The following is a 27,742-nucleotide window of genomic DNA, read 5'->3' as shown; positions in this document are numbered from 1 at the left end:
TTTAGATTACCTGAGCTGTATCGGTAAAAGAAGTAGTATACGAGACTTTGATCTGTCTGTTGGCTTCTTCGAACTGAGAAACGAGATTTTACGTGATCCCTCCTACTTTTCAGGCTCACGAATAACCAAGGTCCACGATTTCGGATACGTGTCACTGGATATTAATCATGTACGAGGGGACGACGAGGGTGTCTACATGTGTCGTGCTACTAACCCTCTTGGCGAAGCAGTCACAACAGCCTCGATGAGAATCAAGAGTCAGTATCCCTGTTTACGTTGTTGCTTCGTCTAAAAATGAAATTTACTAATTATTGACTAATAATTGTCTCTTCCTGTTTAGGCAAAGCCAGCATACAACTAGAGACCCAGCATCCAGAAGCTCAGCGTAGAATCGCCCAGCTCGAAGCTGACAAACCAAGTCGACCCGAAGAACCAGACAAAGTTTTCGACAAACCCATATTCACGCAGTTATTAACTGGACCTTCAGAACTTTGGGAAGGTCAGATGGCTAGATACGAATGCAGAGTCGTCCCTGTTGGCGACCCCAGCTTGAGGTTCGAGTGGTACATAAACGGAGTTGAGCTTAAGATGGGTAAGTACCATAAAAAAGAATGAATATAGTTTATTCCATTTTCTATATAAATATTACATTATATAATGGAATGTATTACTATATAAATATAATATATCATACATACCATATATTTCTATATAAATATAATATTTTATACATACCATATATTTTTATATAAATATTATATTAATACAACTGACAACAATGACATTAAGGGTCTTTACAATTTTATTTTTGGACAACGAAAGTGGTATAGAATACATACATACAGTCAGTTCCATTAGTATTCGTACGTTTTATGTCCATTGAACAAATTTGTCTAAATTAAATGACAGGTGTGACGTTTTCAAACAAATTTTTCATTATAAATATGTACATGAATAAACTTTACACGTGTATATATTTACAAAGAAAAATTGATTTGGAAACACAACATTTGTCATTTAATTTAGACAAATTTTTTCAATGAACATTGAAGGTACGAATATTTATGGGACTGACTGTATGTATATCTGATTTTATTTATTTTAAATAAATGTATATAAGATTACAATTAAACGAAGCTGATAGACGTATTTTACTATAAAAAAACAAAATCCCAATCCATTTTACAAAACCCTTAATCTAAAGTGGATCATCTAGTATACGTTTTAAATTCACATATCAGAATCCTTACCACTTTTGTTCTCAAATTAACACGAACCATTTCCACAGGTTCTCGTTTCCACGTAAATCACGATTTCGGTTACGTAACCTTGGATATCCTGAAGGTAATAACAGAAGATTCCGGTGTGTACACCTGCAAAGCGATCAACAAATCCGGGGAAGCAGTTTCCTCGATATCTCTGAAGGTCAAAGCACGCTCGGCCATCGATGCTGACAGTCTTCAGCCCGACGCGTGGCAGAAGATCCAACTGAAGGAAGCTGAGATGAACAAAGTCCCTGAAATGTTTGTCGACACGACCCCGCAACAAGCTCCAGTTTTCACGAAGCATCTGGAGAGCTACGACAAGCTCGTCGAAGGTCAACACGTCTACTTGGAGGCTCAAGTCGAGCCAAGAGCGGATCCAAACCTCCGCGTGGAGTGGTTCAAGAACGGAGTACCGCTTCAAACTGGAACCAGACTTCGTAGCACCTTCGATTTCGGTCTTGTGACGTTGTCCATCAATGGTTTAAGGCCTGACGATTCAGCAATTTACACCTGCAAGGCGACCAATCTGCTGGGAGAAGCTGTATCCACCTGCAGCTTGAAGATCGTCGATCGTCACTGGTTACTCGGTGACACTCTTCATCCCGATGCTCTTCCAAAGATCGATGCTCTGGAGCAGCCTCACGTCACATCCGCCGAACAACCGGAACCAACATACGAAGAACCAGTCTTCATCACCCACCTCAACAACGTCGAGTGCGTCGAAGGTGACAATGTCCACTTCGAATGCAACGTAGAACCATCGAAAGACCCGACCATGAAGATCGAGTGGTTCATCAATGGAAAACCACTTCCAACCGGTGCCAGGTTCAAATCAACCTACGATTTTGGTTACGTTGCTTTGGACATCAACCACGCTTACGAGGAAGACTCTGGAGTGGTCATTGTCAAGGCTACCAACTCCAAGGGCTCTGCACAGACATCAGGTACATTGAAGTGCATCAGCAAACAGAGTATCTATTTGCAGACTCAGCATCCTCAAGGCGAAGCTGGTCTGGAGAAAGTCAAGGAGGCGGAAGATGCTTATCTGTCCAAATATAGAAGACCAGAGGATGGCCCTGAACACGAATATCCTAAACCAATCTGGACAGTTCCGCTGCAACCAGAGTTCAAACTAGGCGAATCCGAGCCGTTGCATCTAGAAGGCCAGGTAGAACCGAAAGAGGATCCCAACTTGAAGATCGAGTGGTACTTCAATGGCAAAGCCTTGGAGCACGGATCTCGTTTCAAGATGACCAGCGATTTCGGATTCGTCACCCTGGATCTGACAGACGTCTACGAACGCGACTCTGGAATTTACACCTGCAAGGCCTACAACAAGGCAGGGGAAGCATTCACCTCGACGACGATTTACTGCTCGACCAAGGAGAACATCATCGAAAGGTCGCAACATCCAAAGGGCAAGGAGGGTCTGGAAGCCATCCAAGACCTCGAAGAGTCCCTGAAACGGCAGGAAGGTGGTCCGCCCGAGAGCGAGGAAGGTCATCCTCCAGTGTTCACGTCCCAATTCGAGAACCTGACGAACCTGTCCGAGGGTGAGATCGCCCACTTCGAAGCCTCCCTTACGCCAACCGGTGACCAGACCATGGTCGTCGAATGGTTCTACAACGGGAAGGCATTGGACGCTAGCCATCGCACGAGGACTGTCTATGCTTTCGGCATGGTCGTCCTGGAAGTCCTTGGAACGAAGATCGAGGACTCCGGCACCTACTCTTGCCGTGCCACGAACAAATGGGGCCAAGCTGAGATCAGCGTGGAACTGGAATGCGTGGACAAGTCCAAGGGACAGAAACCTAAGTTCACTACGCAGATCCAATCATTGGAGGGCCTCAAGGACGGCCAGTCGGCCCACTTCGAGTGCACCCTTATTCCAGTTGGAGATCCTCACATGAAAGTGGAGTGGTTCCACAACGGACAGCCCTTGAGGCACTCTTCCAGGTTCAAGATGGTGTCCGACTTTGGGTTCGTCGTGATGGACATCGCTGGAGTGATGGCACACGACACTGGAGAATACGTGTGCAAGGCCAGTAATAAATATGGCGAAGATTACACGAAGGCAACCATTAAATGCTTCGGAAAGAGCGGAGTCTACCTAGATTCCTTACAACCGGATTCTCTAGCTAGAATTCGCGAATTGGAGAGCCTTGGAGGGGAACAACCAACCACTCCAACAACCCCGGTCACCGAACCACCTAAATTCATCACCCAAATCGCTGACATCACTAAATTGGTTGAAGGACAGTCGGCTCACTTCGAAGCTAGACTCACGCCGGTGACCGATCCAGATTTGAAGGTCGAGTGGTATTATAACGGCAAGAAGCTTCCTCACGGACATCGATACAGAACCTTCCACGATTTTGGCATAGTCATCTTGGACATACTGTACTGTTACGAAGAGAACTCTGGAGTCTACGAGTGCAGAGCCTATAACAAGTATGGAGAAGACTCGACAAAGGCATCGTTGAAGTGCTACTCCAAGTCCAGCCTTATTTTGGAATCTCAACTTCCAAAGGGAATGGAGGGTGGTCTGGAGAAGATACAGACACTGGAAGATTCGATGATTCGAACGAAAGACGAGAAGGTTGTTGAAGAGCGTGGAAAGGCTCCAGTGTTCACCGTGCCACTGAGCAACATCGATGGCCTTCGGGAAGGAGAAAGCGCACACTTTGAAGCTAGACTTACACCTACTGACGATCCAAAATTAAAGGTAATGGTACTGAGTTGGAAAAGTTGTTTGATTTTGATTAGGAACATTTTAAACATTCGGTAAAGCCCTTCCTGTTTGAGCTCTTAGAGGAAACGAGATCCAGTTGGACGAAGCATTCACTTACTTAGTATAGTGATGGTGCATACTTAATCATATATTGTCTGAAAAGTCAATAACTTTATTTAAATTCAAAGTTTTAAATTAAAAATGAAGTTATTTTGAAGGACTTGGGTTTAATTTATCGATATTTGAATACAACTGTCTTATAAATAATATTTATTTTTATCTTTTGTGTATAAAAATAAAACATTCAATATTAAAAATGAAATTGCTTGGCAGGGTTTTAATCGAATTTATTGACTTTGAATAGAAATCTCTTATAAAAGATACGCATTAGTAATATATCTACATACAATATAAAAATAGAACATTTAGAAGTAAAAATTAGATTGTTTGAAGGCATTTGAATTTAATTTATTGTATGAAGGATGTATTTGGGAAGAAGTTACTAGTAAATAATATATATTCAAATATTTAAATAAGAATAAAATATTTTTAATTCAAAATTCAATTGCTTAGAGGCATCTCTATTCAATTTGTTGTTTTTAAATATTTATATAAAAAGAAGTATCCTATAAATAATCTATATGTAAATATTTTGTACACAAATTATAATTCTATTTATTAAATTTGCAGGTCGAATGGTTCTGGAATGGAAAACCATTGCGTACCGGCTCACGTTTCCGCACCTTCTGCGACTTCGGCTTTGTTATCCTTGAAATATCGCCAATTTACCCAGAAGATTCAGGAGAGTACAGCTGCAGAGCAACGAACGAATACGGCGAGGCAGTGACAACCTGCACCATGAAATGTACCGGAAAACGCAGCATAATTCTAGAATCCCAGCTGCCTAAGGGAATGGAAAGCACTATCGACAAGATCGCTGAGTTAGAAGGTCTCGGAAACGAGCCAAGCGCAGCTACTCCGGAGGACGACACCGGAAAACCACCGGAATTCATCACGACACCATCCGATTTGACTTTAACCGAGAACTCTCTGGCCCACTTCGAGTGCAGATTGACGCCCATCAATGACTCCAGCATGAGAGTGGAATGGTTCCACAATGGAAAGCCTCTGCTCGCTGGAACCAGGATCAAGACCATCCACGACTTCGGTTTTGTCATCCTCGAAGTCGCCAACTGCTACCAACGCGATTCTGGTCTCTACACCTGCAAAGCAACGAACCGTCACGGCGAAGCCACCGTGTCCTGCAAGCTGCAGGTCCGTGGACGTCAAGGAATCATCCTTGAGCCCCAGTTGCCTACCAACTTCAAGACCGGAACGGAGAGCATCCAGAAGTTGGAAGAGGCTTTGTACAAGAGGGACGAGTTGCTCACCGAAGAAGAGACACCTAACCCACCTAAATTCACCGTGGAATTGAAGGACATCGAGGTGGAGGAAGGAGCGTCAAGCCACTTTGACTGCAGAGTCGAACCCGTGGGCGATCCTACGATGCGTATCGATTGGTTCCATAACGGACGATCCTTCGCCACGGGCTCGCGAGTCCACCAGATCAACGATTTCGGATTCATTTCTTTGGACATGTCGTACACTTATGCCAGGGACAGCGGCGAGTATGTTTGCAGAGCAACGAACAAATGGGGTTCTGCTACCACAAAAGCAAGCATCACATGCAAATGTATGTACCAAGTTAGAGAGTATTAGGGTACTGAAATAAATCCTAAAGGAGAGGTCCCATCTATGTGACGAACGTGCTCGAGCAATAAATTGTCCGTGATCGCCGGATTTTGTTCGAAAACACGTTTCCTACTAGCGAGCAAAAGATCGGTAAATGCGACGACGAACGGTTTGAAGCACTTGAAAGGTTCTATTTTTACGAGCGGTTGGGTCTCGACCCATGCCCCAAGGTTCGCGAGCACGGGGACTATTCCACGCGAGCATGGATCGAACGCTCAAAAAAATCGACCCTTTCGAGTGGTTCGAAGCGAGACCCCCAATACTCCTTTTGACCGAGACCGGCAATTCATCGGTTCACAGCTCGTACGGACACCACCAATTTTGCCATTAAGAAATATAAATACCAACCTCCGCAATTTTTATCAGATCTTTGTAGAGGCAACTTCAATCGGTTGCTGATGCTTCTGCGATCAAAATGATATCTCACGTCGCGTAAATCGGACTATTTTTAACGAAATTATATGCAAAATCTGATTGCATAATTGGAAATGTATTTCGTTAAAAATAGTTCGATTTTCGGGATGTGACATATCATTTTGATCGTAGAAGTATCAGGAATCGATTGAAGTTACTTCCGCAAAGTTTTGATAAAAATTGTCGAGGTTGGTATTTTCAATTCTTTATGGCATCCGCTTGTCGACCGCCCGCGGCGGCGACAGCGATAATGGTGCGTGGCCTTTTTCGGGATTCCGTGCTCGTTTGGGTGTTTGTGGCTCGCTGTGCTAGCTCGCTTGGATCCTTCAGACCCTCCTGCGCGACGAGTTGACACTTTCAAGTGGACGTTGCTCGTGCTCGCCGCCCGAACTTACATACGTGGGACCTCTTCTTTAGGAATATTATTCTAGCTGGCTTCGTTAGATACCTTGAGATAAGACTTATGCACTTTTGAAATTTATTTGAGATATTATCAAAGGAAATTGTTATCAAGGTTCCTTAAAATTCATTCTTCTCGTTGCATATTATACATTATTTTGAAGAAAATAACGAAATAAAATTAACTACTTAAAAGAAATTATTTCAAACAGTTATCTTTTATTTTTTTATGAATTCATAAATCTATTGTTCGTGAACAGAAATTACAAAAATACTACTTTTGATTTTCTATATGTAATGGGACTTATCGCGAAAACAATTGCACAGAATCAACCAATATTTTTTTACAAATAAACAAACCTTCATTAAAATATCAGCTGTTAATATATGTAATGATAATACAATTTAAAATGAAGTTGGCTGGTTAAATATACAACTAATCATTTTAACGGCAGAGATACGACATTGTTAATTAATAATCGCGAACGTTTGGATATTTCAGCCAAGAAAACGATAGACTTCGATTCTCAGCTACCGTCAGGCATGAGCGGTGAGAAACTAAAGGAGTTAGAACGTGGACCAGTGAGCGAACCACCTGCTCAAGAGCCACCTCGTCAACCACCGCGATTCGTCACGCATATTCAATCAGCAACGGTCGACGAGTCTGAACCAGTTAGGTTCGAGTGCCGCGTGGAACCCAAAGACGATCCAAATTTACGTATCGAGTGGTACAGGAATGGCAAGTTGATCCCATGTGGGCACAGATACAGAACAACCTACGATATGGGATTCGTGTCTATGGACATCTTGTACGTCTACCCTGAAGATTCGGGAGAATACGTTTGCAAGGCCATCAATGATCTTGGAGAAGACACCACCAGGGCATCAGTTTCATGCAAAAGTAAGTTATCAATCTTACGAGTCTCCATATCCACGATGTGACTTAAACTCTAGAAAGTATTAAGGGTGTAGTTTTTCTTAACCCAGTTTCGAAGCATACTATTTTTTTACAGCCATAGTACTTGACATAAACTTTTGAAATTTGGTACATTTATATTTTATATATACGTTTACACGATTCTTCAAAATTTTCAAATGACTTTCTCCATTTCTTTACAAGTTTCGTAAAACATTAAAATAAAATCTACTGTTTTTTCGAAGTCGGTTATATTTTCTCTCCAAAAATTATTTTATTTTATTCTTTTTAGTGGCAATCTATAATCAATAGGTTTCATGCAATAACAATAGTTATGAGTAGACTGCGGATCTTTATGCATTTATAGGAAATTTAAATGTGTAAGAAACTACAAAATGCAAACAATATGAAAGAATATAAAAAAGATTGAAAGTAAAGTTCATGTTACAATATTTGCAAAATAAAATAAATTCCTATTTAAGTTCAATTTTTGTAGGCACGCCCGCGAAGATTTTATTTTGCATAAAGATCCGCAGTCTAGTTACGAGCAATAATGTTGGAGCTCCTTGAAAGGGGTGGTTCGGGAGTGATTATCCAAAATAGAAGAATACCCTCTTAAACTTTCGTGTTCAAACAACCTAACAGTGGAATAAACAGTTATAACACTAGCATTTTGAATCTTTTTAAATATAACTTGGTAAATATATTTTATAGACCTCAAGCAAGAAGAATATTAACCCCAAAAGATCTGTTGTTTAGCCCAGAAAGAATGACTACCCTCTTAAATATAATCTATCATTTTTTTATTTGTTTCATAGAACTACCCAGTATCATCCTGCAAAATCAAGTGCCAAAGGGTATGAAGAAGTCGGAAGCGTTGATGCAGATGGAAGCAACTATCAAGAAATATACCTCGGAGGTTCACCTGACCGAGGACGACCTCTACGACGCGGACAAGAAACAACCACCTCGTTTCGTCACCCAGATTCAAGACCAAACCGAGCTCGTTGAAATGAACAGCTCGAAGTTCGAGTGCCAGCTGGCGCCAGTTGGCGATCCAAACATGAAAGTCGAATGGTTCTTCAACGGCAAACCTCTGCCGCACAAGAACAGATTCACGCCTATCTACGATTTCGGCTACGTGGCGATGAACTTCGGTTGGGTGTACCCTGAAGATAGCGGGGAGTACCTCTGCAGGGCCACGAATCTTTACGGAATGGATGAAACGCGAGCGGTGATTCGAACGGCTGGAAAGCCTGGTATCATTTACGAGTCGCAGCTGCCGAAGGGCATGAAAAGTATCGAGAAGATCAGGGAGATGGAAGCTGCTTGGCAAATGTAAGAAATTTGATACTTAAGAGAAGTTATAAATTCTTATAGAGCAATTATACTTGTGAAGAATAAATACCTAGATTGCTGGATAAAGTCTTACTAGATCAAGTTTTCGTATAGATGTATAGAAATGTGGGGCATACTCGAATATTTATTTGAGAGTCACTATTCCGGCGATTGTTTTGAAATTTATCATGTATATTTATTGACTATCGAGAAATATCTGTGAATTTTCTAGCGATAATACAGTTGACGGTTTTTTTTAGAAAATAATTATTGAGGAAAGGTCGAAAGACCTGTACTATCCAATTTCAGATTATTGTCCTGCAGATAGAGTCCTAAAAATTGAACAATTTAAATATTTATTAGCCGTCATCATAACATTTTCACATGGAAACTAACGCAGCATTGACAAGATTTCTGTTTAATTATTAATTAAGTTAAACATATAATCCATCTATTCTTTAGTCGAAGATAAATTGACCTCACTTTATCAACTAAAGGATGTATTGTAAATCCTAAGTAGCTTCACATTAAGTATATTAGACTATACCGGTTTTTCACTTCCTGAACGTTTGTTTGATATACAGAGTACCTGAGGAAGAGGGCGAAGAGGAGAAGGTTCGGGCTCCTCCAACCTTCGTGAGCAAACCGGAGCCCGTAACTGTCGAAGAGGGTGATTGTTCCAGATTCTGCTGTCGTGTCACTGGTCATCCTAGACCACGTGTCATGTGGATCATCAATGGGCACACGGTGGTGAACGTAAGCTTCTATTTCAATTCTTTTTGGTTAAAAGATACAACTTTATGGGAGCCAAGGATCGACTATAAAGAATTTCTTTAATTTGTTCAACTATACTTATAACACAATTTTGAGAACTGATGCACTACTTGTAGGGTTAACCACATTTCTAATTTTCGCTGATCCTAAAATAGAATTGTAGGGGTGAAAACATTTTAGTTAACATCTCTACCCCAATATGAGATGTAGAAAATATATTACAATTTCTAGTTCTTTCTAATACCGCAATGAATGATTTTGAGACCGATTTACTTTTCTCGACAAATTATTAGGTTTAGATTAAACGATAATTCGAAAAAGCTAAATTGTCGAGAGAAGAAATCCACCCGGCCCGGCCTGGATCAAGGGCTGCCGGGGCTCTAAAGAATAAAGATTGAATTTGTATAAAATAAAGATTTAGGGCGCCAGCCGATTTTACGGCAAATCGCCAAACGGAACAGGAGACACACTCAGGGTGGGTCAGTTGGATGAGCCGTGAGAGGTAAAGTGAGAGAAAGGATAGAATAAAATTGAGATAAGGAATAGAATAAAGAAGTATATTTCAGGTAAAATTAAATCTTCTGACTTACAGTATTTGTCGATGAGTTACGGCTATCTATTACGGCTCGCACAGCGTTCGGTATGGCCTCTTACTTGTCAATACACTTATATAAATATCGAACTAAATTAATGTGATAATAAAATGGAACTAAATTAAGGGGCTTGGAACATCAAAAAATGAAAAAAAAAACACTTTTTTGTTTATTTTTTTTATTAATATAAAACGATTCTGAACAATTCTACGTAAAAAAAAATTGAATTTGGAGCACTAAAAGTGGTAAACAAAATTTTTTGAAAAAAAAGAATGGAATTTTTTTTTCACAAAAATTTTGTTTTCTCGCAAAAAAAAGTTCGACGACACGAACTTAGTAAAAAGAACGCGATAAAACTGTAAAAAATATAAGGAAATACAACTGAAAACTTTCTGGAAGAGAAAACAACGACAGTCAAATTTGCGGAACACCGGAGACGTGGTTACCTTGATTACAGCCATAGGGTATTGTTTTCTAGGGTAAAGAAGACAGTAAATTTCCGAAAAAGCAGTGTTTTAATCGATTTTGATAAAATTAAATACGATTTGATAACATTTCTATCGATAATCGAACGGGAAATAGAAATTTTTAGTCTTTTGCGTCTCCTGAAAACTTAGGTCTTTGATACAAAGGTACACTTTTCTCAGAAACGGTTACGCCGATATGAACCAAATTTTGTACATGTGTTTTCAGATAGTTGGGCCTAATTTACACCGAGGTTTTTTTTGAAATTCCAAATGGTTAATTTTTTTAAAATGTGTGTACTTAAAAAAACAATTTATAGGCGATTTGCGCGGCGATAACTTTTTTTGGAATCAAAATATTGAAAAAATCCTCGGTGTAAATTAGGCCAAACTATCTGAAAACACGTGTACAAAATTTGGTTCATATCGGCGTAACCGTTTCTGAGAAAAGTGTACCTTTGTATCAAAAACCTAGGTTTTCAGGAGATGCAAAAGACTAAAAATTTCTATTTCCCGTTCAATTATCGATAGAAATGTTATCAAATCGTATTTAATTTTATCAAAATCGATTAAAACACTGCTTTTTCGGAAATTTACCGTCTTCTTTATCCTGAAAAACAATACTCTATGGTTGTAACCAAAGTAACCACGTCTCCGGTCTTCCGCAAAGTTGACTGTCGTTATTTTCTCTTCGAGAAAGTTGTCAGTTGTATTTCCTTATATTTTTTACAGTTGTATCGCGTTCTTTTTACTAAGTTCGTGTCGTTGAACTTTTTTTTGCGAGAAAACAAAATTTTTGTGAAAAAAAAATTCCATTCTTTTTTTTCAAAAAATTTTGTTTACCACTTTTAGTGCTCCAAATTCAATTTTTTTTTACGTAGAATTGTTCAGAATCGTTTTATATTAATAAAAAAAATAAACAAAAAAGTGTTTTTTTTTTTCATTTTTTGATGTTCCAAGCCCCTTAATATAATATAAGATTTAATAATGAAATGAATAAAAGGTCAGCATTTGCTAAGACGACTTTCCAATATCGATCTCAGAACAACGTTCAATAGGGCCGGCAGGGAAAACAATTTTTTTCAAGAAACATCATTCAAAATAAAAATGTAGTTAACCATGTTTTACGAAAACAGTTTAGAGCAATTTTATTTCAACGCAATATCTTAAGTTCTAAAACTCCAAGTAGATATAAAAAGAAAAATCAAAATTTTTATTATTTGTAAACAGGCGTTTTGCAGAAGTTTTTCCTTCAAATTATTATCTCTATTATTTTTACGAGGTTATTTTCAAGACGTTTTGCAAAAGTTATTCCTTTGCCATCGTATTGAACATAAAACTGTTTACTTAGGGATCGAGGTACAAGCTAACCTATGACGGCATGTACCATCTGGACATCCCCAAGACTAGACAATACGACCATGGGAAAGTCGAGATCATCGCTAGGAGTTCGGTCGGTGAGACACGCACGGAAACGACATTGACCGTGAAACCAAGGAGCGATGATTATCGCGGGGTGCTGAAGAACTCACCAAGACGTAAGTTCATCCACGAACAGAGACTCCCTTACATTAACGTGTCTTTGCATTCTTTGTGTTTCTCGAACATGAGAATATTGCTTTTCGATATGTGCTACTCTTTCCTATTCGATTCTTCGAATTTCTATATATAAATACCAGCAATGTAAATCATAGTATTGAATTACAGTAATGAGTGTCCACTTTTCATGAAGTGAAATTAATTTTTGTTGCCACAAAGAATGCAGGCACATACAGACAGGGGTTGAAAAGGTTCCAAAAGTAACTGTTTCAAATTGTTATAGAAAGATTCTGACTCGAAGAGTTATAAGAAGTTTGAAATTTATTTCATCCGTGCGCAGATATAAATTAATTTCACATGTAATAGAGAATACATTGAATTATGCAAGATGACAGTTGTACAAACGGTAACCAAGTTTGATTATAATGTAATAAATAATTGATGCACTGTTGATTTAATATTGAAAATCAATCGAAATTAATATATTTTTAGAAACTTACAGAACTGTATAACTACAATCGTTCTATTATCATTTCGATTCTTATAACTGTTTCGAGATATCAACAACTGTTTTCAACCCCTGCATACAGAAAACAAATGATAATCCGCCAATATCGAACAACGGCACAATAATACCACACGAGAGAAAAAAGAAAGAAAGAAAGACGCGGTTGTTCGACTTCAATAGCGATCAACATGCGTGAAATACGATCGCAATTGAATGATAAGTGACAACCGGAACACAGTACATAAGATATCGATACGACACATACATTCCATTCGAGTACAGAAAAACACTCGAAACCATTATTCGAACACCAGCCCTAGTTCCCTGTCCTTTCTCCTCCAAAACGAATGTTACGAAAGGATTCGAAAGACTCACCTCATCCTCGAGCACCCCGAGCAGCTTCTTCTTCTTCTTCTTCTTCTTCGGGGTATGGGATTTCGACGGGCATATTCGAGCAATGTCGTCTAAAGTCAAAGGTATCGGCTACTTCGTTTCACAAACCGGCATTCAGGTATGGAATAAACCACCGAGAAAGCACTCGTTCTTTAGATTATTTGTTCATCATTGTTTTTTCATTTTTTTGTTGTCCGAATGTTACCAGATCAGCACGGAGAAAAATATTTCGACCACCACGACAATTTTTCTTTGACAAAGACGAATTCATTCATTGATACGCGACAGGCACAGCGTTTCAAACTTATTGGTTAAATATTTTCCTCCGTACTATGAGATCTCTGTTGCACTGGAGAAAACGGGTTTATTGCTCATATTGATATTGTTCTTAATATTTTTTTTTAAGAATAATTCATACCCGCTGCTTATCAATCGCATTCCATCATGACTTTATTTTATGTATTGTTTCCGCATGCCACCATCAATCGCGTCATTGATAATCTTGGGGCGTCATTAGCCGAGCAGAGTCCGTATTTCTCAGAGTGCTATCTATGTCGTGACAGTATCGACGTTATTTACACCTAATCCTCGTCGCGTGGCGAATTTCTTATTAATAGAAAATATATGTCCCTTGTCACCCACGTTATCCTGTCGTGTTTCGTGAAGCAGAGACTCCGTTTAAAGAATCCAACATTTATTTTGGTAAAATAATTAAAAATTGAATTTTGATAAGTGCGAATAGTACTGAATCTCTGAATACGATCACGAACCCTTGAAATGTTAGAAATTACAGACCTTCCCCTGATGATGTGTTCAATAAAGAATGTGTCTACGAGATAGTGTTAACCACGTACTCTGACGTGAATTGTTCAGATGTCCACCTCTGTCTCCGGTAGTCTGGTTTTCGGGCATCCTGTTTCTCCCGCAGGAGACGTCGATATGTGTTGCATCGCCAACGAAGTACTGTGTCGTATTTCCCCGTGGTTCTAGAAAAATCTCTTTTAGCGAAGATGCGACGTTCACTTGATACTAATGCTTGTTTGTTAAAACTGATAAATCAGAGATAGTACGTGTTGCGGGTTAATAAAATGATTCTACTGCAGTGAATGCTGTATAGTTTATAGCAAGATTAACGAAAAGGATGATTCCTCGTTCAAAACTACCATGAAAATATGTTTAAGGTTTTTTCTTTTTTTTTGAGATATTAGATTGAAAAGGTACGCAAAACTCTAAAGTTTAATTCATTTTTGTTTATTATAGGGAATAGAGGATAAGCTTAGTAAACGTTTTTAAGTAGAATTGAATTCTCTTTAAAATGTATTTAAATCATTTTTTGACATTTTTCCAAGTTTCGAATGTATAGCACAAAAAAAAGAATACAAGAGGTAACCATCATTAGCCATCAATCAAGGTTAAATTAACAAAGAGGTAATTTTTAATATCCGTCTCTGATCATTTTGAAATTTTGCATGCGTGTAGAAAATCGAAAAATATTTGACACTTCTTTTTCATTTTGGGTCGTTTTTATATTTAAGGGTTGAAACCACCCTTCAAATTCATAAGAAGTACTAATGTATACTTGTCTCGATTTTCATGATACTTGGTATACAGAGGTTTTTGAGTGTGCTGATTCTAAATCTGAATTCAAAAAATGGAAATTCAACATGGTGGATCCAATATGGCGGAAGAAAACGTGAAAAGTGACTCGATTTGGATGAAAGTTGATGTTCAAGGGTTTTCAAGTGGTTGATTGTGTTATTACGTTTATCATACTTATAATATGTAAAAAGTGAAACATAGAAAACCACAGCCACTAGTATCCTCAGCAGTTACAATTCTTATTCTATAAAGGACTAGAGTAGAATTAAAGAATTTTGACGAGGAATATTTCCTTTACTTGCTATCATGTGCGATCTTACTTTGATATTTGAAGGGTTGAATAATATCTTACCCATCTACCTTTATCGAATTCACGTATAAAAATAGTAAATTGTTGTTAGCATCGAGGAACGTCGTATATTCGATCGAGATTGAACGTTTCCGAGCCTAAAAGGTTCACGTTCGTCTGGCATGCGTTGTCGGTTGCGCGGCAACGTGAGAACGGAGCGGTCTAACGTGCCTTTTCTCTAGCGTGGTATGATTACGGGCTGACCCAATACCAATCGGAGCGACAGAACACAGAGCTCGAGAGAGTATTCGACGAGAGACACCACAACGTGTCCCAAGGAATCGAGATCGCCACCGAGCACCTCGGGCAAAAAGTCATCAAAGAACCCGAAACAGAATGGCAGAAGTCTGTCAAGAGCAAGAAGAACGAGGACTATTACAACAAGCTCATGAACCTCGAAGAGGAACAGGTCTTGAAGGAGTCCAGGCTGAGGGAAACCACCCATCAGTTTGCCATTCCTGGCGAGAAGGTTGTCGCTAACTCCATGGCGAAGGGAATGGCCCAAAAGTACGAGGAGACCTTGTGAGTGTAGCTTCACTTTTATTTCTTCTTATTTTCAAATGCCTGAAACATTCATATTCCTTGATGTATTCTTAATTGAGATGAGACTGAATGTTTATGTAGTATTTTAAAGGAATACTTCACAATTTTGATATAAACAACACCACAATAATGTTCTTTGAACTGATGCATTAAGTGTAGGTACTAATTGTGCACCTTTATAAATGTGAACTTGCCCTTTATTGATAAAGAAAAACCACATAACTTGTTATCTTCGCTGAGTACATACAGTGGGTGTAGAATGTATTCGTACACCGATCAATTTCCCAAAAAACTTTTCTGTGAAATTGTAGTTTCTTAACTTTTTTTTGTATAATCAATAACATTTTACATATTCTCGGAAATCTCTAAGATAGATGTAGTCCAAACAACATTTGCTAGTTAATATAATTTGTGAAATTAACAAAAAAAATGCAAAAAGTGGGTAAAAATATAGAAGCAATACGTTTTTGTACGATTCTTATGACGAACCATTTACAGTAGAGTTTATAACATAAACACATTTGTTTATTACTCCGTACGAATTAGAAAACATCAAATTTCCAGGAAAGTACTTTCAAAAATGGCTCTAATAGAGGAATGGAAAAAGATCCCAACCCCCTTCGAATAACTAATAATTTACATCGTTTAATGCTTAGAAAAGTTACAATAATTATAAAATCAAAAGGAAATCCCACGAAGGAAGTATTACATATTTTTCCTAAAAGTAAATGTAAAGGCACAGGATTAATTTCAGTACCTAATACGTATTTATACTGAGCATTGTGTAATAATGCCACAGAAAAGAAATTTAAAAAGATTAAATAATCTTCAATAGTGCTATCTACGAAATATATGAAATGAATTCACAATATTTAGTAACCAAACCAATCGTTACTCTTCAGGGAAGAAAAGAGAGACGACGAGGAGACGCAGCAAGCAACAACCAAATACGTGAAGAGACCCTTCACAACAGAAGTAGACATCGACGTGGAACGCGCGAAAGCCTCAGGAAAGTATCCTCCAGAGCCATCGGAGTCCACGGTTCACGGTCGCGAGGTGCACGTGGCCAAGCAGAAGCAGACCCAGAAGGAGGTCAAAGGCGACCTGGAGATCACTCGAAAAATAACCGCCACGGAAACCACCGAGGTGGAGCACAAAGCCAAGACCCAAGAGCGCGTTGTTCAGGGCCAGACTAAGCCAGCGAAACCACCAGTCTTCACGAAGAAGATTCAACCTTGCAGAGCATTTGAGCAGGAACAGGCGCGTTTCGAAGTCGAGTTCGACGGCGATCCACTTCCGACCATCAAATGGTACCGCGAGGACTTCCCCATTCAGAACTCGCCGGACCTTCAGATTTACACCTTCAGCACGAAGTCGGTGCTAATCGTTCGACAGGTGTTCATGGAGGATTCGGGTGTTTTCTCCGTGATCGCTGAGAATCGGGGTGGAAAGGCCAAATGCAGTGCTAATCTGGTCGTTGAAGAGCGCAGGAGACAGCCTGGAAGAGGAGGAGTGGTGCCACCGAGTTTCCTGTCGACCATTCAGAACACCACCGTGACCACTGGACAATTGGCGAGATTTGACGCTAAAGTGACCGGAACCAAGCCTCTGGATGTTTACTGGCTGAAGGTAGTTATTTCCTTGATTAGTTACAATTATTATAGATTCAAGTACTTTGTGTCTTTGCTATCTGTTGCACCATTCTACTCAGAGTTTATATTTTCTCATCATCTTTTATATCTAGGCTTCTTTTATTTATTTTCTCGATGTCTACTTCATTTATTCCCCTCTGATCAGGTACCCCTTCCTTTATTACTTCATTTGTTTACCATCATTTATGCTTAATGTCATACTCCACTTCAATACTAAATTAACTTTATTCAGATTATTTGCTTCTTTCCTATCTCTGATACCTACATAATATTTTTAATCTGTTTATTCCTCAATTATAGTCATATTTATTTTTCTCTTTTCAAATCCATTAATCCCTTAAGCTACAGCCACGTGTGAGACTCGTGGTCGGATATTCGGTCCAAATGTAAACTTCACATTTTAGTCCCAGGCTGTTGGAACTTAAATCGTAGCTTAAAAGGTTAATGTTCTTCAAATTGTTACAATTCACCCCTGATCGTGTAACAACTTAAAAGATAGGTAGACAAAATTTGATCGCACCATTATCGATAACATCAAATAAGTAATAAAGTGTGAAATTTGTGACATCCTAAAAAACAAGACATGTAACAACTTGATGAACACTACTATCATTTTAATTTTCCTTACTACATTTCACACACGTTTCTCTATTCTTGTCATGTACAATGCATTATACACTTCCAATTAATCATTCTATTTGTTTGTGTACGATTACAGAACGGCAAGAAAGTGACAGCAGACATTCGTTACAAGACACTCGAGGAGGACAACACTTACACCTTGCTGATCCTGGAGACAGTGCCGGAAGATTCTGGAAAATACGAGTGCGTCGCATTGAACAGCGCTGGAGAGGCTCGTTGCGACGGCGAATGTACTGTTCGAGGACCTCAATCACCTGCGAAGACGGCGAAACCGACGACGCCTGGCGTCGAAAAGGCTCCTGCGGTTGTAGAGCCGCTGAAAGATCAAACTATCAGAGAGGGAACTTCCGTTGCTTTTGCGTGCAGGATCACTGGAAAACCGGTACCTACGGTCCAATGGAAGAAAGGCGACAAGGTATGAACATATATTCCAGCAAATTGCAACAAATCCCATACACATAGTATATTCATATACAATATTGTTCAGTAACCCGCTTTAAATATTAAATTCAAATATTGAAAATGTTTGGCTTAATTTTTACTACATTTACATGTTTCTACAAGTAGTATAATACTTTCATAAGATGTAAACATTAAGTTAGTATTGCTAAACAACGAAGATAGACACAAAAAATTCGTATATATTTGCAAGTTATGTCATATCTTATGTCATATACAAAGTATTGCTGATATTTTGATTAATAATATTAAATTTCGATTTCGTATCATTTAAATGAATATGAAACTTAAACGTAAAATTCTATGCAATTTATTTCAACAAGTAAACGTAGTCCTCTCACAAATATTACCATCAACACGAGTAATATTCTAGGTGGCATATATTACATGTTGATTTTTAAAAACGTAATCATTCTATTCATTAATTCATCACTGCAGGTAATCAAGCCGTCGAAATACTTCCAAATGCAAAAGGAAGGTGATCTTTGCACCTTGAGGATCTCTGAAGCCTTCCCCGAAGACGAGGGTGTTTACAAATGCATCGCCAAGAACCCAGCTGGCGACGTGACCACATCAGCCAATCTCAGAGTTCTTGGTAAGAATTAACATAAATAAAATTAGAATATTCCTTTAAATATAAAATTACATTCTGTTTGAATCTAGTCTTTAGAAGTAATAATTAAATAGAACATATTTGGTTAACTTTTTAGCACCCTTCAGTAATGTGTACAATGTTTATGAAATATTTATAATCTCTCTCAGTTTTTAGTTCCATTGGCCACACAATTATTTTTCATTTCTAATTTATATTTACAACTTTATACGGTCTTCATTATATATAAAATTCCTCTATATTAAGCAAATTATTTGTAGAAACCTTCAAATATTAGCGATCCTCTTTATGATTTATATTTTTATCATTTATATTTCATTAACATTGTAAATATTATAGAAGTCTTAAGAATTAATCGAAAATGTTCGAATCGGTTTTTATTAGTAAAGATTACATTTAGACGAAATATGACTGGAATAAATTATTAAACTTGTGTATCCAGTTCAACTTTCTAAATCGATCAGTAAATTTGGAATGTTTCTTATCAGCTCCAGACGCAGCCGACGCCCTGCCCAAAGTGACGCCTTTGAAGGATCAGATAGTCCTCGAAGGACAACCAGCTCAATTTAAAACTCAAGTCAGTCCAGCGAAACCAAAGCCAACGATCCAATGGTATCGTGAAGGTGCCCTGATACCCCAGTCGCCTGATTTCCAGGTGAGTCGAAGCTCGAACCATATACGTACATACATGCCCTGTTCGTATATATATACTTTTCTTTTTTTTTTAGAAAAAGTGAAATAGAGTAAAGAATTTATTTGTAGCATATATTTGTTTATTAACTTGTTGCATTGTTTTATTACATGTAACTTTTATTTGATTAAATAGAATCTTGATTTTAATGTACTATATTGTACTAAACAGAACTACACACGTCAAACTGAAACAATATTATCTTTCATGATACAAACAAGCGTTTTTGATTCAAACAGAATGCACAAACACAATTATAAAATGTTTTATTTAGCTTCAAACCAAACACTGAAAACGTTAAATAAGAACTTGTTGATATCACATGGATCTATTTACATTGTATAAAAAGAAAAGAGTTATTTAATTTATTTAATTATAGTCCTACAAAAATAAGAAAAGTAATAAATTCAGAAAGTAGAAACAATTTCTACAAACTACAGAAAGATTTAGAGATTCAGCTGAGTTTGCAAACACTATAGTTTAATATCCAAACAGAATTTCAAATAACTTGTTACCATCAAGATGTAAACACAAATAAAAGTATTTTAGAAGTAGAAACATGGATAACTAAGCTCACAAGTAGTGAAGATATCAGTACCCAATCTACCATATTTGTACATATTTATATTGCAAATAAATTGTTGTATTTCACCCTTCTTTTAAAAGAAAAAAATACTTGTATTATACGTGAAATGTCAAATCGAATAGTCGTCGAACTGAAACGACACTTTTGAATGTGTTGAATCCAGATGATTCATGAGGGCAACAACGCTGTGCTGCTCATAGCGACTACCTACGAAGAGGACACTGGCACCTTCACCTGTCGGGCCACCACCTCGGCTGGCACCGTAGAAACCTCCGCCAAACTCATCGTCAAAAGTAAGAATTGAATAAAAGATACACGTTCAATTGCTAACACGAAGCGCGATTGAATCGACGGAACAAGCCTCTAGTAACTAACAGGAAAATGCGAGCATGCTCGAGACAATTTTCGAAATAAAAATAAAATACAAAATAAAACAAGAATCTAATATGGATTTCTTAGATTCAAAACAAAACAGCAATAATAAATATTTCTTAAATATTAATATACGATCAGTGTCGAATATGGAAAAGATCAAAAGAGGGAGGCTTATAAAAGTGAAAGAAAAATTCGAAGATTCAAAAATACGAGGATCTCAGCCCCAGGAATGATAAATTATTCATTTTTAATCAGTTGGGACTTCAGAGCCCTTTTCCTCGTATTTGACATGGTATACAATGAAACTATAAATTGAAAAATAAATTGTCTTGACAGCGCGCATTTTTCTGTCGAACACGATCCATCGGAGGCCCGTGCGTATTTTTATTTTTTTTCCGCTTTTTTTGTTGTTTTCTCTAAAAAAGAACCCTAACCCACCAAGCGAACTGTTACCATTTTTTTTCTACAATGTATCTCCCCCGCCCCCCAATAATTAAAGTCTCGAACGACCCCCCGGGGAGTTTGTACTAACTCGTCGTGTTTAAAAGTAGACGAGCGAGTGAAACGAGACGTAAGTAGAGTGGACCTCTCGGGTCTAAGAGGGACAAAGAAAGGAAAAAGTATATGGAAATACTGCAGGGAATTGAAAACGCGGCAAGTGTCGCGAAGGTGGTGCTAAACGTTGCGGAGGAAACGTGTTTGAGGCGTTTCGCGAGAACGGGAACGTAAAAGTAAAACGAATCGAAGCGTTGCTCGAAATTCGACTGCCAAAGTAGGGTTGTGACTTCTTAATTTTTCTGTATTCGAACTATCGAATTACTCAAATGTTTGGGGAATATACGTCAAATAACTGTCTGAATGTTTTTCGAATATTTAGCTGGAAATATATATTCTAAATATGATATTCGACTAGTAATATTTATAATATTACTCGTATTCGAATGGTAATATTGAAAGAATTATTTGTATTCGAAGAGTAATGTTCAAAAAGTGACAGGATTTGGAATAATAATACTGATAAAATGGTATTAGAATAGTAATATTCATGTAGCAATATTTAAATGATGATAATTACATAATAAGAGTAGAGAAATGATATTCGTATAGTACGGCTCAATTAGTAATATTCAGAAATGCTATCCAAATAGCAATGTTCAGAAAATGATATAAGAATATTCGTATTGAAATAGTAATATACAAGTAATACTCGAGTAGCATTATTTATAAAATGATATTTAAATAGTGATATTAAAAAAATGGTATTCGTTAAGTAATGTTCAAATAATAATATTCAAATATGATATTCAACTAGTAATGTTCAAAAAATGATATTATAATCTTAATATTAATCTAGTAATAATCAAATAATAATACTAGAATAATGATATGGATAAAATGATATTCGAATAGATATTAGCATACAGCATTATCTAAAAAATGAAAATGAAATATTAATATTCAAAAAGTGATATACGTATAGTACTATTCAAACAGCATTATCTGAAAAACAATAGTTGAATATTAATGTTCAAAGAATAATATTCGCATTCTACTGTTCAAAGTGATATACAAAAGTAATATTCGAATAGTAATATTCAAACAGCACCATCCAAACTTTTTTCGTAGTATTCGAATACCCATAAAATGTTCGAATACTGAATTCATCGAGTAGCCGCAGCCCTAATCGAACGTGGCACGGACGAGGTAAACTTTCCATCCAAAGGTGCAAATCACGAGCGAGACGCGTCCGGGCGACGTTCACCAGCGTCGAATTTGTCGTTGAAAATTTGAAATATCCGACGTGGTGCTTCGAGTCGGGACGTTTCGATGAATTTCTTTCGATTCCATTGTTGTACATAAGTTCAAATCGAGAGAATTGACGAACGATCGACGACCGCGATCGTTCGTTTCACGCGAGAATCGCGAATAATCGCGAGAGAGAAGAGAATTGTCAGTAAACCAAGCGTAACGTCCAAGCATCGCCAATATACGAACACGTGACTCGTTTACTCGTTCGATTTAGTGTCGATGTTCATTATAAAGAATTATATATTTATCTTACAAAATACATAATATATATAAATATAAGTGTATACATTACCCCCGACACGATTTACAGTTAGCCACACCGACGAAAAAATTTATAGTTACACAAATATACACACGCAGATTCCTTTTAACATTCTACTAATTGATTATTTATTATTGTACAATGGAAAGGCCAATAAAAACGAATGTTTTAAGTACGTACAAGGCTCGTTTGTTGTCGATTCGACGATCTTACACGATACATCGTCAGGTTCGATTAATTAAGGAAATAGTTTCTAAGCGAGTTTCTAATCTCGAAATACAAAATGGTATTTGCGTATATCAAAGGATCAAGTATCAACTGGATATATATATTATAGAACTATATGCTTCTATGAAACTTGCATGTTTGTACATTATTTGTTTGCATAATGCGGAAAGGAAAATCGAAAAGCACAAAATACAAATTTCTTGGCAGGAAAAATTAAATTATATAAATAAATTGATATAGCGTCTTCGTAAATATAATAACTAGCACGGGAAATTTTACCTGCAGAAAAGACCACTCCTGAATATATTCGGGTGAAAATAAATACGATTTCTGCTATGTAGAAGCGCAGATTACAGATGGGCAACCCTGTGTAAATTTGTGTACAGTGTACACGAGTTATTTTAATTTTATTTTCACATATTTCTATTAGGGTTAATTTTACAAAAATTAATCAGTAGATATCAACTTTCAGTCTTATTTTGGGCCCGAAATGGTTTTTATGAGGGATATATATGCTCAGTAAATAAAATTCGTTCATAAAAAGAATGTGTTCTTTTTCCCATTTTTTTTATTTTTTAATGATTATTGAAGGGGTTAAAAAAAATCTCGAAATTTGTTCAATTTTTAACATCGTTACAACTACCCTCTAAAGCTCTAGCCCTAATCTGTTTATGTAGACATTTTGATGCTACCCAGTGTTAAATCAAGAACTTTAAAAGAAATACAATTCAAAAACTACCAATACTAAATTGATGAAAATATTAAGATACCTACATGCGAAATATTATATTTCTGTTACATTATTAAGTAAAGTACTTTCCAAAATGAATTCTAGGATTTTGTTTTTTTATAAAACTAAAATGTTATGAATTATATCCAGAGTAGGACGAACTTCATTCATAAATAAAATTAAGAATAAAAATAACTGAATTCCACAGTCTCACCCTTCAAAACAAGTTACAATGACGAAGTTCAAATCTACTGAAATGTTAATTTCTTATTATTCTTAACGTCATTCGTGTCCAACTCTGAGTATATCCTACTTTCTGTTGTAAATAAAAGTTAGACACTATGTCGTTTGGACGGCCACCCACTGCCATGAAAAGTAAACAGGCTATGTTATCAAAAAGCAAAATGTTGAAACGCCATCCAGGAAACCCTTTATTTTTAACCGATCTCGATGAAGGTGAACCGTTAAGATTCGACGAATAGCGCGGAAACCGCAGATGTAAAGTAGCAATTCCAGCTAGTATGCTCACGTTGCCATAAATTCTCTTATGTTTTGCTTACGAAACGTATACCACGGAATCGAAGCGGAACGTGGCTCGTGACTCACGTACCTCGCGCCTCGTAAAACAATTCGCGACGCGCGTCCGCCACCCCGAAAATAATATGAAACCCGGGGTGGGTCTTCGCGACGAAGGAACAAAAATAGTCTCGGGTTACACGGGTGCGAGATTCCTAATCAGCCTAACGATCGATCAAACAATAAGACGTCAAGTCTGACGGGGAACCAGCGATCCCATTGCAATCGTTTTGGCAGATTTATCGCGGCTAAAATAACAGAACGCGAGAAAACGCGGTATCTGTCGGTTGCTCGAGAAGTAACGAAAGTATTTGTAACCATGCCTATTCTCGATGCCAGGGACTATCTTTTAGCGTGACAATGAAATATCGAGGAAGAAAACGTGGAAGAAATCCACGTGTTTTTGGGAACTATTCCATCGTCTGGACGAGGATGACATTGGAATTTAGAAATTTTATTAGTGTGGCGGTTGGTGGTTGAAATAAGGGATTTGATTGGTATTCATGGTCATCGTAAGCAATATTTTTATTATTATTTACTGATGAAGCCATTGACTCGCTTCGTGTGAATACATTGTCGTAGAAGTATTCGTAGTACTTTAAGTGTTGACTTGTAATTTATGTAATTAACTGTTGGAACTATTTTGAATATATTACGATGAATATATATTCAGAATTAAGGATCCCATTAAAGTTGGTTTTAAAAATTAATTATATAAATTATAAATCAACATTTCAAGAATCATATACATTATATATAGAGTATTAATCAAGACTCCAATTGATGTAAACTTTTCTTTAATGTATGAATTCAGTATAACAAAAATACAATACGATTAGAAAAATAAAATATCACAAATGGGTAATTCATTGAGTATGTACAATAGCAGGATATTGGCTATTAAAATGCCCATTATGTTTAATATCACCTGTACCGTTAGGAATACTGTTATGCCTACTAGTTAGTTCATAATTTAATCAAGTTTTCTATTTTTGTTTTATTAAACTGTTATTTTCCAAAAAAGTTGATGTCCATTGAAATTTTAATTATTGCAGTATATATTTTGGTTTAAGTTCACTATAAATATACAGGGTAAACTTAATAAATATCAGTTCAAATAAATGCTGCATAATTTGAAGGGTACCGCGTAGTTATTTAATTTTTTTTATATTCCTTATATCTTTCGAAATTTCATTTTCTTCGCATCTTTAAAATGGATCAAAATTTGTCTTCATAACCAAAATTATGGATAACATAGAGACGAATTCAGTGACGTGTATATTAATAATCATTAGGTTACCTTTTATAACTAAGGCATGGAAATATAACAAATCCTTCAGATACGTCAGATTGTATAATTCAGCTTTCTTCTGAACTAAAAGGAGCTGCAAATATACAATCGAAACCACCATAAAGTAAATCATACCAGTCATACTCATTGAGACCATCCTGAAATCTGCATAGTAGTCTTCCAAATTTTACAAACATACTACTCTGAAAGTCCATGAATAACCACTAATAAATAATAATGAGACATATATTGATTTGACCATGAATACTTCTGAACTTGTATTTTTAACCAGGAGATTGAAAGAAGCCAGAGAAAAATCATTTTCTTTTTCTTCGGACGTCACACTGGCCTCCATGTGCCGTGGAGTTTATACATATACATATGCATATATGTATATACGTATATACTCGTCTTTTACGATGGTTCGTTTCTGTTCCGAGTATCACCTTTCTCTCGGTAACTGGTTTAACGAGCGTGAAGAGGTAAACGTATTTCCTTCAATCGCTTCTGGTACTCGGGATCGTTTCAAAACGAGGGACGGACGCAGTGCCGTGTGCAGACTCGGCTAGGCCCTCTTCTTAGGCTATTTCTGACCACGTGACGTGTATTACATTACCCGGCTATATTTGGTCGCCGCCGGTTCAGAACTCCCCGAAGACTCGGTAAATTCACGTGGGGTCTCTTCGTTGGGCTCTCGTGCACTCCTACGAGAGGACTTTCTTGTTTTATTCGCGCAGGCATAAATAAGATTACCATAAATATGTTCCACGGAAACACGCCGCCGGTCGCTTAGAATTTCGACGCTTAGAAATTCGATACAATCTATGACTGTGAAATGTAAAACAGTGTTTTCGTTTCTTGCTCGATGATTTGTGAAAAATAAAGTAGACATTTTAAATTTTACTTGCAGATTATTGGTAACTTGATTAAATACTCGATATACTTGTAGGATAACTAATTTTAATTAATGCTATTATATTATTCTTTTGGACGTGTGAATACATAATCCTTTCGGACCTGACAGTAACATATCTGTACATAATATTTGAAAATTAATAACGTTGTCATGTACAATGTCCCAATTATCGACACATTTGTTAACAATTCTTAAGGAATTTAAGACTAATAGGAACATGACAAGTGAAATATTAATATTCATTTGCAAAATTGAAACAAAATTATTTATAACTTTTGGCAAACTTATGCACTCGGATCGCTATGATTATTTCATGTCTGAACTTTTCACTTCTGTCAGGGACACCTGTTATTTGTTTACGTTGCTTTGTCAAGTCAAAAATAGTAATTACTGCGTTGCCAATAGATAATAGTGAAGATAAGATACATAATTCTGTTGCCATGGAATTAACAATTATATTAAAGAAGTAAAGTTAAAGCTTCGATGATTGGTTTAAAAATTAATTTATTAATTTATTTCTATGTACTAAAAAAATTAACTAAACTCCTTTAAAAGAATTATTTATTTATTTATTGACTGTATTGGTCTTAATATATGAAACTATATATGAAACAATTTGCTATTATCTATTTTGATGAAAGACAGGAGAATTATATCGAATTCATTTAGAAAATGATAAAGTAGTCTAAATAATTAAGATTAATATCTTCCTGTTAGATATAAATAGATAACTTCACCATCACTCTGTATTTTACTCCACACGTTTATAAATATTGCAATGTGGAAAAGAATTATTAGTTAACAAAACCAGATCTTAAACCGCTAAAATTCAAATTCAAATTCAAATGGTTTGTAAACGTCGAACAGTATATTCGACAGACAGACCTGTATATATTCTTTACAAAGTAGGAATTGGAGTGTTTATAGAAATTAGTATTCCACGTAGGAGTTCGTGTTTAGATTACCACATTTCACGGTGTGGAAGATTAAATTAGGGTACTTTATTCTATACATAGATCATGATTCTTTACCTATTAGACCCCCTGCCTCTAACAGGGGAGGGTATCATTTTCAAGCAGGCTACTTTGAAACTAGACAACCGTTCTCCTCGTCTACGCTCTCTAGCGTGGAGAAAGCAGAATAAAAGCCCATCATCTTGGACGCTACAGCGTGACTGGCGCACATAAAAAGTGCTCGCATTTCGACGAGCACTCGATGCTCCGCGAACGGAACGACAACGTTCCAGCGTTCCCCAACGTGTCTCAACGAGAATCGTTGACGTTCGTGTTACGTTATACTTAAAATTACAATTTCTTCAGTTGATGAAACCGATTT

The 27,742-nt window shown here is 37.0% G+C and overlaps 1 pseudogene; it reads left to right on the top strand.

Annotated features, from left to right (window-relative positions):
- Positions 1–27,742, top strand: part of LOC128873013 (titin-like) — a 145,364-nt pseudogene that overhangs the window by 46,806 nt on the left and 70,816 nt on the right.

Source organism: Hylaeus volcanicus, chromosome 2 (genome assembly GCF_026283585.1).
Source record: "Hylaeus volcanicus isolate JK05 chromosome 2, UHH_iyHylVolc1.0_haploid, whole genome shotgun sequence".
Taxonomy (NCBI): Eukaryota; Metazoa; Arthropoda; class Insecta; order Hymenoptera; family Colletidae; genus Hylaeus; species Hylaeus volcanicus.
The sequence above is the reverse complement of the archived record's forward strand: the minus strand, read 5'-3'. Positions and strand labels throughout refer to the sequence as shown.